The following is a 13,738-nucleotide window of genomic DNA, read 5'->3' as shown; positions in this document are numbered from 1 at the left end:
TTTCCCCAAGCATACCTCTCCTTCCCCTAACTCTCCCACTTAAGTCTATATTAAAATATCCTTTAGAAAATCTCCCAGTCTCCTTCATACTAGCTAGTCCTGAAATTATTTTCTGTGTCAAAAACACAAATCTTGGGTTTGCCTGATCAAGGTCACAGGAAGATAAGGGAACTCTCAAGGCTATTGAGAGTGACAGTCTAAAACTATGTCTCTAAATCACCACTAAAATCCCCAGACTTCTAGCACCCTTCTGCCTGCTTTATGCTAATGCACCAGGGGATCCAGTCATGGCCTTTCAGGGTATTTTGGCTTTCAGTCTCCGGCTTGGGTGCTCCTTTCTAGTGATGCTACTCCTCCAATATTAATTTCCCTGCTATAATTTCTAAAAGTGCCATGCTTTTCACATTTAAGACAAGGGCAATTTATGTTTATATGACCATTACTTTGTTGTTTATCTTCAAAGTTCAATTATTCTCAAGTGTAACCTCACTAACACATAGTGCTGGACACACAGTGGGTGATGGGCAAATTTCCTATTCCATTTATGGTATTGTGTTGTTTGGTCAAACTCCAGCCTAGATGCTGGGGTTAAAGTGTAAGTTTTAGGTGTGATTCACTAGACTTTGAATAAAGCATGCCAACATTTACTACATGACTGGGCTTCCTCTTACTAGCTGTAAATAGAAAACACTAAGGGCCTTCCAAGAGGAAGATTTTTCTATGTGCAAATGCCTGCCCAGTTTGCCAGTGTGAAAGTCTGCTCATATATTGGTCTGGAAACCTCTATCAAAAGAAATTTCATTTATATTCATATCATTTCAGCCAATAAATTTTTTAATTCTTGGGGAACCAATACATAAAACATGTTTACAATTATTTTCTGAATACATGAATGTGTCTTTCAACCATTATACACAATAACTACATAAATAAATTCTTTAATTTAAATAATTTAAATTTAAGCGCCTTTGTGTTTGTGTTTACTTTATTTCATTGCTATACCTACACATTGGCATGAATTTTCAGTGTTTTAAATTCCTGGATTTAATAGGATCCATGTTTCAAAACAAGTACTGGAATCCCTCTGAGTATTTAATTGTTTTTCCAAAGGCTTTAATTATCCTCTCGGCATATGCTTTTCTTTTCGTTTCTTCCCTGAATTCTTAACAGAATATCCTATTTACAAATAACACCATGTAGGAATTTAAGATCTAAGATTTTTTTCTGAGACTATTGCTAAAATTGTTTAAAACAGTGTCACCAAATAATACATCAGAACTTTTGAGTTCTATGTTTTTAACTCAAACATTAATCTTAGTGGCATAGAACATTAAGCTGTATGTTAAAGACTAAGAATTCTCATTTTACCTCAGTGGCTAGCTGACTTAACCACTTTGAGCAGTGACACTAAACTTTTTAGCCAAGGATTCCTCTCTGTAAAATGAGGAACTTTACAATTATTTTAAAAGTGGTATGGCTTTAGCCCACTTCCACTTAAAAGAAGATAGGGCTATGCAGATCAGAGTGAAACAGGTGCCCTGTTGTGGTTTCATTTCAATTGCTGTGATGAAACACCCCAACAAAAAGCAATTTGCGGTGTATTTGGTTAAAAACTCTAGGTTACAGTTTATCCCAAGGAGAAGTTCTGACAAGAACTCAAAACAGCTAGTCACATAACAGCTACACTAAAGAGCAGAGAGACAACAAATGCATTCTTGATGCCTGCTTACTTACCTAGTTTCTTTCATTATTTTGTATTCTAGAGCCCCTTATCTATGGAATGCTGCTACCTAAAGTAGGTTGGGTTAGTCAACACTCAAGATAATCATCCACAGACAAGCATACAGGCCAACCTCATCTAGATAAATCCTTATTGGAATTTTCTCTTCCTAGGTGACTGTATTGATTCAACAATAAAGCCTACCCACCACAGGTGTCATAGGTATGATTTAACAACCTCAAATGTGCAAGACTCTCCAGAGCCAAATGCAGAGTTGAAGGTTTTACATTTTTACATTACTTAATGACTTTGGTTGGAGGAATATGCACTTGCCATAGTGTGGATATGTAGGGGAGAGATAGTCAATTCACTCCTGACACCATGTAAAGCATTATGGATGGACTTCAAATCATTAGGCTCTGTGTCAAGCAGGCAAGTTCCATTAGTTATCTATTTAGCAATCTGTTCAAATTTTTCTCTTTCTGACTTTCAATTTCATCTTTCTCCAAGGATGTCAAACGACTACCACTGCTAATTATAATATGTTTCACGTTGACCTTCTGTCTTCACTGTAACCAATGAGCTCAGTTTTATTCTTGCCCCCTTTAGAAATTGTTCATTTTTGGTTCTTAGCAGGGCCATTTGTTGAATGTCTCCTCCTGTATCACACTGCTTATGAGGGAATGGAGTATCTGGGAAGTTATTCCCCTCTTGAGGACTTTGCTGCTCATTGTGAATTATAAGATAGGAAAGGAGGGGCCATAGGGCAGCGTATAGCTGCTTTCATAGCCTTGGCAATTTCAAGGAGGTTCTAAAGCCCAACTTAGAAATCCTACATATAAGAATGAAGCAGGGCATGGTGGATAATTGAAAAACCTTGATGTGACTTTCATGAAAGTATCAATAGGCAGTAGTCCTGGCAAGAGATGTGTGTTCTGGGGTATGGGAATAGAAAGACACTATGTGCACAGCAGAGAGAAAGGGGAATTAGAGGGAAGCAGTAGAGAAGGAGACACTTATCAACTATTCACTGACAACTGTAGTTCTTCAGTACTTTCTCAACTCAAGAAGCTATTTAAATATAATTTTTTGTACTCAAGCAGTTGCTACCATTCCAAGTCATGTTCAGTCACATATGCAGAGATTCCAAGTGAAGAAGAGAGAAAGAAACATACTTTCCTCAAGCTGGGGCTTGTGCACTAATAACTGATTGTAACTTTTCTCTAATTGATAAAAAAAAAAAAAGCCAGAAGGTGAGAACCCATTGTTTTGCATATCGGACTGACACAAAATTTACTTACTAGGTTTTCAAAACATACACATATGATGAGCCCTTACAGATAAATATTTGGTTTATTTTGGTAGCACTTTAACTCCCTTAAGACAGACCTAAAGATAGACAGGAAAATGTTAACTGCCTTAATTTAATTTAATTTAATTTAATTTAATTAGTTTATGTGCACAGGTGTTTGGCCTTCATGTGTATTTGTGCAACAAGTGTGTGCCTATTGCCTTCCAAGGTCAGAAGATGTGGGATCAGATTTTCTGGAACTGGAGTTGCAGATGGATGTGAGCTGCAACATGGGAGCTAGGCATTGAACCTGGTTCCTCTGGAAGAGCAGCCAGTGCTCTTAAAAGCTGAGCTTGTCTCTCCAGCCCTAATGTTAACTTCTTAGTTTCTCAAATCAAACTTAACTTCTAAGACATTCACAGAGGCCAAACTGCATGTATTTCAGAAGCTGAAAATTACTGAGATGTTAAAGACGCAAAGGAAATATCTAATACAATGAATTCATAGGCAACAAAGAATACTACAGCTTAGGGGTTTTTTGTTATTTATTGTATCAGTAAGGCTTCTTTTATATTTACCTCGCGGGTTCTAAAAAACTCAAAAAAGCAGAACATAATTATACTAAGTTAATGTGAAAGAACTATATACAAGTGCACATCCACATGCATACACACACTACTACACCAAAGCCAATTGTGAATATGTATTCTGATACATCACATATTTGTCTTGTTCTTAGGGGTAGGAAAAAAGAAATATTTCTCTTTTGCTGACAGCTGAGCCCTGAAAATGAAGGTGGTCTCTGTCATTTACATGGGCCTACCTAGAATAGTTACTGACTTCCCAGTTCATTTCAGAGACTCATCTGGCTTCCTGTTCACATCTACTTAGTCTCCCCTTCAGGGGATTAATTTAAAAACTCTCTCTGAACTGGCCTGGCTCATTCTCATGGTGGAAGCTTTAGAAAACTAATCCCACCCTGGACAGCAAGATTCTTGTTTGCAGAGATAAATTATTTATTGATTGTGATGTTTGGAAACTTTTAATGGAGCTGTCTAGACTTAGTGAGATTGCAAAACAAGATAAGTTATATGAGTAGGAAATAATAGTGACATCATCTCTTCTTAATAAATAAGCAGGTGTGTCACATTTTGTAGGAAACTGTTCTTTCCTGTTACACTGAATGTTTGACATGAATTTTTCAATTTCTTTCTTCATTCTTAAATAGCCTAGTAATTAAAGCTATGGTAAAAGTTGAGTGTTTCCTCAAGTGTTTTTACTATGATATATAAACTACAACATATTACTTAAAAATATTTATTAGTCATCTTATACCTTGGCACAGCTGATGTCCTAAACAACTCTGTCATTCCCCATGTTTGCTTTCTACCGCATTGTTGGCTACTGTGCTGATTTAGAAAAGACAGGGTGCGTGATGGGAGCAAGGAGGCTGTAGCTGAGTCATGATCACATAAGAAGAAGCCATGAACAAATCAAAGCAGAAGTAAAGCATCAGGATGCAGTCCCCAAGCAGACCATCAAGCTGGCAACGTACACCTGCCTTTCAGCTACAAGGCAGCCTGCCCTTCTTGGCCTAGCCAAACAGTCGCTCTTCTGCTTTTGCTTTGAGAACTATATGCAGGGTGAGTCATGATAAAGACACAAAACCTGTGAAAATGAGGCTCTAGCTTTATTATTTTTCTATTTTTCCCCTTCTGTTCAGTAAATATTATCTTTTGTGCTTGCTTCAGCAGCACACGTACTAAAACTGGAATGATTCAGGAAGATTAACATGCCTCTGCACAAGGATGCCATGCAAGCTCGTGGCACGGAGCCTTCCGTGTGCTAAAAGAAGTCATGCTTTGTAAATGGAATTTATAAGTAATTTAAGTTTGTTCTTTAGTTTACCTGAATTCTATATGGACCAGAAATATCAAACTTCCTCAAATCCAACTTCACATTTTTTTCCAGCACAACTATTTAATGATAATGTATAAAACACTGCCAGGTTCTATAAACTGCCATAAGGAAGGGTGATCCTTCCAGAAACTTCTTAGAATAATATAAGAAGTCATTAGTAATTTCCCTGAAACAGTAGGTATAAGGGAAAATTGCCCTAGCTATCTGCAGAGCATGGCACCTTACCTCCTCCACTAGATGGACCAACCAGCACAAATAAGCACCTAAACTCTTGGTTGAATTCTGCCCTCTCTATGAAAAGTTTTATATGTTTTACACGCACATTTGCTTGCTCTAAAGCTATTCTAATCACCTCACTCCTGGGAATAAGATTTCATTATTTTATATGAAGCCACGAATACATTTTTTTTCATTTCTCAGGGGTGATAATAAGGTGTCAGGTAAGTGTCATCTTTTCTACTTTACCTGCCGCTCGGTCTTTGCAGGTTCCTCTTCAGCTTGCGGCAGATGTCTGCCGTCGCATTTGGCGTTTTGCAGCACCTGTTTCTGCCACAGGCCATTGCCCTTTTCAACTTTCTTTAGGAAATGAGCTGTTTTGCTTAGTCAAATCTCATGACTCTTTCCATAATTGCCTTAGATTGCAGTTCATTATCAAAGAATCTCAGCCTTGACTGGTAATGCTGCTGAAGACGTGGCTAAGGGGTCCTTCTATGTGCTTTAAAGAAATGCATGCCATTTAGAAGTAAAGGTGCACACAACTAATTACCTCACTATCCTTTTTGCCTCACGGATCAAACAAGATACATTTTATAATTCAGTGGTGAGACCTGAGACACATAGCCTTCTGTTAGAAAGCTGCCCCATTATCAAGAAGAGAGTATGTACAAGTTAATTAGTCTAAATTCAGAAAAAATGTGGAAAAATAATGAATATGAAGGTAGAGATCCTCACAGCCCTTAGCAACACTTACACTTCAAGCATAACAATAGCTATCGCTTGACTAAGATATGTTTTATTAGATAAAATGAGTAAACACTGCTTTTGTATGTATACTTGTGTGTATGCATGCCCACATGTGTGGGGGCATATGAGTGCTTGTGTGTGTGTATGTGTGAATGTGTGTGTCTGTGTATGTTGACATTGGGACTCTTTCTTGATTGTGCTCTATCTTACTCATTGAATGGGGTCTCTAACTTGAACTAGGAGCTTTCCAGTATAGCTAGTCAATCTAGCCAGCTTTCTCTGGGAATCCCTGTTTGTGTCTTCTGTGTGCTGAGATCAAAGGTATACCTTTGATCTGGCATAATTGTGGGTTCTAGGGCCCAGAACTCTCGTCATATTTGTATGCAAGGGTTTTATATACGGAGCCATCTCCCAAGGTCAATATTAATGTTATTTTTAATTGACAAAGTATAGCTGTGTTTTATTTTTAGCACAATATCACACACACACAATACATATGTAAAGCGTGAGTGAATCAAGCAAATCAAGCTATTTAATCAAGCTAATCAATTAACATAAGTAATGTTTCTGTAATGATCTATTTGAAATCTATTTTCCAATTATTTTAAACTATACCCTACATTGTGACAGACTCTGCTCATGTTGCTGAGGATGAGTTCTCAAAGCTTATGCTTCCCATCTGGCTAGAATTTTGTATCCTTTATCATCAGTTCCCCCTTCCCTCACTGTGCTAACCACCAGCCTCTGATAGGCATCATCTTCCTTGCTACTTTCATAAGTCAGCTTTTCTAGATTCCATACATAAATGATACTATAAAGTCCTTGTCTGTCCATGGCTTTTCTCAGTTACAATCATGCTCTGTAGTTTGTTTATGTCACTGCAATGAAACAATTTTTTTCTTGCAACTGAATCTTCTGCAAGCTTTTATGAAGTTCCCTGTGATGACTTCTATCTTCAAGATAATAGGGGTGAAATGGAGCCAGTGATGACATTTCAAGAGGGCTTTGAGTACACATTTAGTGACAAAAAGTTCTCAGCACTGGGCATACCATGCAGATGGCCATGCAGACTCAATGAAGTGACTGATGGGCTTGAGTTCAAGAGACATTCATCCTCTTCCCAGTTGGTCCTGAAGTTCATGCTCTAGTTTAAATATCATTCAAACACGTCTTTGTGTATTTTTGTTACAGTTTGGTATTCCATAACAATACCTAATTGACAACTGTCAAATCTGGACTGTATTTATGTGTTTACAATTATGTACACATATACATGTATGAATGTAACAATAATTAATAAAAATAGAGGCCATGGATTTGAAAGAGAGGAAAGAGGGGCCTATAGGAGAGTTTGGAGGGGAAATGGTGTAATTTTATTAAAATCTCAAAAGTAAAAGGAATAATTAATAAAATAATGCTCAACCTGCACCATCCCCATTTGTGAAAGTTCTTTCTAAGCTGTTATCCCTGTCCCTTACTTCTTCTTTTTTTTTTTTTTTTTCATGATTCAGTCCTTTAATTCTCTAAGGGCACAGGTGAGGTCCCTTCTGGCGGGATGGACGTTAGACCCGTGGTGAGTCGCTGCCAGGGCTGAACGGTGCAGCCCTCCAAGTGCATGATTACAGGGCTCAGCCACCCAAGAGATAAACACCCAGGTGGGAGGTGGCCGGGTCCTCATAGCCGACAGGGAGCCGGCCTCAGGGCTGCCCTCTTCCTCTGTTCTCAGCGTCCTGGGCGCCCATGGCCCTTCTTAGACCTTCTTAGATTTCTTGGTCCCTGAGGGGGGACGAATGGGAAGAGGGGCAGTGCTTGTGGGTGATGGTGGTGATGGTGGTGGCAGGAGTGGAGGTAGAGATGGCTCCATGGGCTCTGGTGGGCCAGGGCTGGGCCGGAACCCCTCAAAGGGAGAGAACTTGAGGGGGCTGCAGGAAAAACCAAGGCAGAATCAGAGCCTCCTAAGCTTAGGAAGGAATACTGGCAGTAGGCCCACAAACTGCCGTTTTAGCAGCCCATTGCAAATGTACAGGGACTGGGTTCCCGCGGTGGGCAGGAGACTGAGGCTAGCCCTAAAGAACAGCTTGGCCAGCAAAGGTAGTCTGTGCTAGAGAGACCCACCCAGTCACACGCCTGCCCTGTCCCTGGGTACCTGATGGGGGTGCGGGGGCTGCTATTAAGGCACCTGGGGGAACGCTGCTTGGGCCCTGTCCCTTACTTCTATAGCTATTATCTCTCACCCACAAAATATTTTTTGGTACTTTCTTATCCACCTTTAGAATAATCTAGATATACCCAGTCTACTTTTAGAGAAAAAAAATAATAACTACAAATTTTCTTCCCTGTGTTTGTCTCTTCCCTCACCCACATAACCAACTCTCCTATTCCCGACTTTCTTCAATTTCCCTGCCCTAAATGCTTAATAATTCATTGATTTTCTCTTCTTTAAAAATAGATTTTATATTTTTGGTTACTTTCCTCTCTCACATTTAGTGGTTTACTTTTCTTTATTTGCTTATGTTCACTTTCTTGTCATTTTCGGATACATTACCATTATCTGTCCAATTAAAATATTCTATCAACCATGCCTTATATAAACAATTAATGAGTATTAATTCTTTGCTAGAATCCTAGAATTATGGGTAAGAAGAAGACTAAAAGACATAATTTATCCAATTAAACCTTATTGACCTTGCAAAATAATGAGAAAATAAGACAGGATGAAGTAAGAAAGAAAGAAGAAAGACAAAATTGTAGAAGAAGTAATAAAGAGGAAGAAAAGGAGGCAGAATTCTGGGTACCACTGGCAAGATATCCACATTGAAGTCAACTCCATCCCTTTTAAACAACTAAGTGTTGAATAAAAGCTTTATAAAGAAGAGTCATAGAGGATGAAAATGACTAAAACCCATTATGTACATGAATGAAAACTTTAAAGAACGTTAAATAAATAAATATCCAAATACTGTAATCTTTATTAGTAAAATAATAAATAGTAAAATAAAAAGTTTGATACTTTCCAGTGCATTATAAATAATAAAAAAGTTGTTTAAAAATTGAAAATAACAACACATAAGAAAGAAAATTTCATTTCCCAACAACAAGCATAAGTGCAGAAGGAGCACATGGTAGAAACAGCAGGAGAGTGACTAGCAACGCGACCTAGAAGGAGTTAAAGTTGAGCATCAGGAGATAGTCAGTGAATCCATAGAACACAATGGAAGTCATAGGAAAAGATCCATCTGCAGACTTAAAATTCACATATGAAAAGGTGGCACCAGACTCAGCCTTTCTATCCCACAAACAGTGTATAGGAGTTCCAGTTCATACTGCTATGAGGAACAAAATACATTTCATGTCTACTGCTTGGTTTATTCCTCATATAAGTGTGTGTGTGTGTATGTGTGTGCACACATGCGCGTGCACCTGTATTTGTGTGTGTGTGTGAGTGTGTGTGTGTAAAACAGTAGGATTCAAGCTGCCCATTAGGGTCTCTGGCCAACTGTGACAAACTCACTTATTTCCAGATTCCTTCTTAATTTTAGCTCCTCTCAATGAGCTTAATCCCATTCTTACCAATCGGGCCTTACAATGTAGTGGCTCGGGTGGGGTTGACATTTGCTTCCTTTTATTGACAGTCTAGGAAAGAATTGACGCACATCTTATTTTAAATAGCTACAGGAAGAGAAACCCTGTCTCAAAAAAACCAAATAAATAAATAGCTACAGGAAAATATCAATTGTTAATTAGACAAAAGCTGGCTAAACAAAAATAGATTATTTTAGATTTCAAAATCTAATTGCTATTGTGAAAGGAAACTTTGAAAGGTCATTTTTTGATTCACTGCATACTCTGCCTCAAAAATTAACCCAGAAACTGTTATAAATTTATGAATATAGAAAGATCAGTTCATCAGAAAGACAAGGACACTTTGTGTTTATTCATTTACTCTAGTTTACAGCTAGAAAAAGAAAAAAAACTGACAGAGATAAAAGAAAAAAAGGAAATTCCTGTCATGTTAAAAAAAGAGAAAACCATAGTGATGTTATTTCATAGTTAGATAAAAGCTGTCAGGGAAAAAATAAGGAAAAATCCTGGAACATGACCAGTTAACCAGACCAAAGCATTGATAAAATTACAGGGAAAAATTGAGAATTTTCTAATCCACATGCAGTGATGATTTAGACCATATACCACTGCTCAAAATGATCCTTAATGAAACTCTTGCAGGGATTATTATCTAATCATAATAGAATAAAATTACATAGCAACATAAAGTATTGCTTTTGAAAATTATCTCATTCAAAAAATACTTCTACACAACTTTCAAATGAAATAAACTTATATTAAGCAATGATTCAAATACAAAATATCAAATTTTGAAAATGTACTTAGAGGAGTACTCCAAAGGAAGGGTATATCTTTAAGACTTTGTATTTAAAAAGAGAAATTATTAAATGTCAGTGACATGTTTCATCTGAATAAACAAGAGAAATAAAGCTCTAGAAAACCAACTGTGGCAAGAAACAGCAATGATAAGAGAACAAAAGAACCGGGAGAGTCAAGTAGCAGCAGATAACATTAAAGAAACTCTGTAGCTTCTTCCATGTGTGCGGGAAAAGATGCATAAAACTAGAAAGAGGGGTCTAAAGGAAATGAAAATCTAAATCACTAACATCAGGATTGAGACATGTCTGATTTCAACAGATCCAACAACTACTAGAAGGAGAACCAGGAAGTATTTTATAAACATTAGACTAGTGTTAACAACCTACAAAAATAAGTATGTTCTTTGGAAAACAAAATTTGGCACACCCTACAGAAAAAAAACAAATATTAACACGTTAGTTATAATTAAGGCATAATGTGAAAGTCTCCACATCATTGCCAACACCACTACAAAAACCAAAGATGCAAAGAGTTCCATTTTTTTTTTTTTTTTTTTTTTTTACGGTATAATACATTTTATTTCCACAACCAAACAGAGTAGAAGTTCATGGAGAACTGATAGAGGAATACTGGTTACAAATTTCAAGTTAATGCAAGAAGACACCATAAATTTTGAGGCCTTGCTAATTTCATGTGGAGATTAATTCTTTTGAAATATTACATATTTAATTAACGTAAGCATAATTAAAATATGATAGTTGAGTGAATAAGATATTTCTTTAAAAAAAAAATTGTTAAGTTGGGAGCGTAGGCCCCAGCCCCCGGCATCTATCCTAGTCCCTAGGCCTGAGAGATATATTGGTCTGGACTCCAAATCCCAGCAGGCCAGATCCTGACCCCTCCCTGGGAGGGGGGTAGTCAGGACCATCCCACAGAGTATTTAAATGAACTCCCAAAAGAAGAACACATGGTGGGTCAGTCTCTTTTCCTTCCTCTGGGTCCCTCAGGACCACCTGAGAGTTCAGAACTCCCATTAAACCTGGATATTTCTTAATTTGACTTGTTTTGATTTGGCTTGATTGGGATTTTGTGTTGGCAAAGAGCTCGTGTTAGGAAATATTCCTAACAAAAAGTCCTGTTAAAAGACAGTGTTTTAAGTTTCTGGCTTAAGTTTCTTGATGCTCTGGGATCAGTCAAACTGGTTAGCTGTTTGCAAAACCACAAGTTAAGAGGACAGAGAAGAAGGGAGGAGCATCCATTAGATATAATATGTGATTCATAAATATGGTTTATTAATCTTAAAATGAATGAGCAAATTAATAGATGAATAACATTCCCACAGCCAAAATCTTACTGTAAAACAAGAAATAAAATAAAGATCATTTCTTAGCCAATACAGTTTTTTTTTACAATTTTCTAATTGATTTTATTGCTTGAGGATTATATTCATAAAGACTAAATTATCCTAAATTATCTTTCAGAATCAAGATTTAGTATACCTTATGTTGATTGAATTCATCAGAAAGGTCTTAAAATTTGACAGAACATCTATTTTTCTTTCAAAGAGTTCCATTTATGAATTTTATAAAGAAGAAAGGAATGAGTTTATTAATCTCGTTTTTTAATTATGAGTATGCATCTTACTGTATGGACAACACTAGTTTGGCTTATATGGGTTATAAATAAACAGACTATGGGAAGCTGGGAGGTTATGGCTTTAGAGGGGCAGCTGACAGGAATAAATAAATATTCAAAAAATATTTCAAAGTATTTATAAATAAAAGAATGATATAAGTATTTAAAAAATAAAGTAGGAAGAAATATTTCTCATTTTTCTGTGAAGACAATATTTGCTAAAAACTCATGTCTCTCTTGAGCAAAGATGTAATAATGAGCCTCCATAAGTATAAATATACTTATTTATACATACTATTTATACTTATATGTTATTACATACAAGCTTTTACTTGTCAACAAAGACTCAATAAAATGATTAAATAGAAAATTAATAGAATTGTGATAGTGGAGAAAATAATGTACTCAGAAAGCCAAAGTTTAATTATAAAAATCACCCTTTGTAGCTGGGCGGCGGTGGTGCATGCCTTTAATCCCAGCACTTGGGAGGCAGAGGCAGGCGGATCTCTGTGAGTTCGAGACCAGCCTGGTCTACAAGAGCTAGTTCCAGGACAGGCTCCAAAACCACAGAGAAACTCTGTCTCAAAAACCAAAAAACAAACAAACAAAAAACAACAACAAAAAAACAAAAAAAAAAATCACCCTTTGTACCTATTTTGGAGAAATAAAAATGGAGAGAAAATAAGGATTTAGTTTTTATCACTTTTAAAAATCAATTTTAAATGAATAAATTTCATAATAAATTTCATGTTCATATACATCATTACATTCTGTCTCAAAAACAAACAAGCTGAAATGTGAAATCCTTATGAAGCAGTTATGCTAGTGGTAGAAATGAGCCCCCTTTGTCACCACTCACACTCACAGAAGGTGTGGTGTGCACACACACGCCTATGAACCCAGGACAAACTTGTAAGTCCTTGTAATATGAATGTATATAAATACTAAATAAAGGTAAAATAGGGCTGGCAAGATGGCCTAGAGGATACAAACACCTAGTACCAAACCAGATCACCCGACTTCCGTACCTAGAATCCATGTTATGGGAGGACAGGACTGACTAGAACTGACACCCCAGGCTGTCCTCTAATACCTCAGGCATGCCGTGGCATAGGCATAGCCCCCCCACTCACACATGTAAATAAAAAATAAAGGTAAAACCATAAGCATATTTGCTAAAAGGTTTTTGATGTTTGACCAGTGAAAATACACTGAAGTTTGTATAAATTACTGTGTCCATTTTAATTTTTGAAAACCCTGCATATGCATTCAGAAGACAATCTATATACAAGTCACAGAGGCGTGACCTGAGCAATTTACATAAGCTCAGACCAAACATTGAAATTGAACCAATTTTATCATTATTTATACAGTATAATCATATAAATACATAAATTCACATAGATTCATTTAACTGTAGTTCAACTTATTTTCACTTATGCAAATGCATACCTTTTATGACGAATACCCTTCAAATACAAAAACATCACAAATATTATAAAATCTGCAATTTTCTAAAACCTTAACTGTTTTGCAAATGGATTTTTATGCAGACATAAATGACTCTCCTTTAAAGTTTAACAAAATGCTGTAAATTCAGATTCTATGATCCCAATGGAGATTTTTCTTAAATATAATTTGTGAGTCCTTTGTAAACAGATCAATCCCTGCTCAAAGATATGAACAGAAGATACAAAATCAATTTCTGCCTCAGTGCGTACTTCCCTACGTTGTGTAGTTGCAACTATTGAACATCTGTGAACTGAACTTGTAATCCCCAAGTCTGATGCCCAGACAACACCAAAGGGATGCCCCTGGTTTTACAT

General features: G+C 36.8%; 1 protein-coding gene and 1 non-coding gene across 10 annotated transcripts in view; one reads left to right on the top strand and one right to left on the bottom strand.

Annotated features, from left to right (window-relative positions):
* The window catches only part of LOC130884855 (fibroblast growth factor 14), a 989,760-nt gene that overhangs the window by 216,922 nt on the left and 759,100 nt on the right, over positions 1 to 13,738 (bottom strand). The window lies entirely within an intron of this gene.
* On the top strand, positions 4,750 to 4,854 carry LOC130885391 (U6 spliceosomal RNA). The gene has a single exon (XR_009058156.1). It is a non-coding gene; the product is annotated as a U6 spliceosomal RNA (small nuclear RNA).

Source organism: Chionomys nivalis, chromosome 12 (genome assembly GCF_950005125.1).
Source record: "Chionomys nivalis chromosome 12, mChiNiv1.1, whole genome shotgun sequence".
NCBI lineage: Eukaryota > Metazoa > Chordata > Mammalia > Rodentia > Cricetidae > Chionomys > Chionomys nivalis.
The sequence above is the reverse complement of the archived record's forward strand: the minus strand, read 5'-3'. Positions and strand labels throughout refer to the sequence as shown.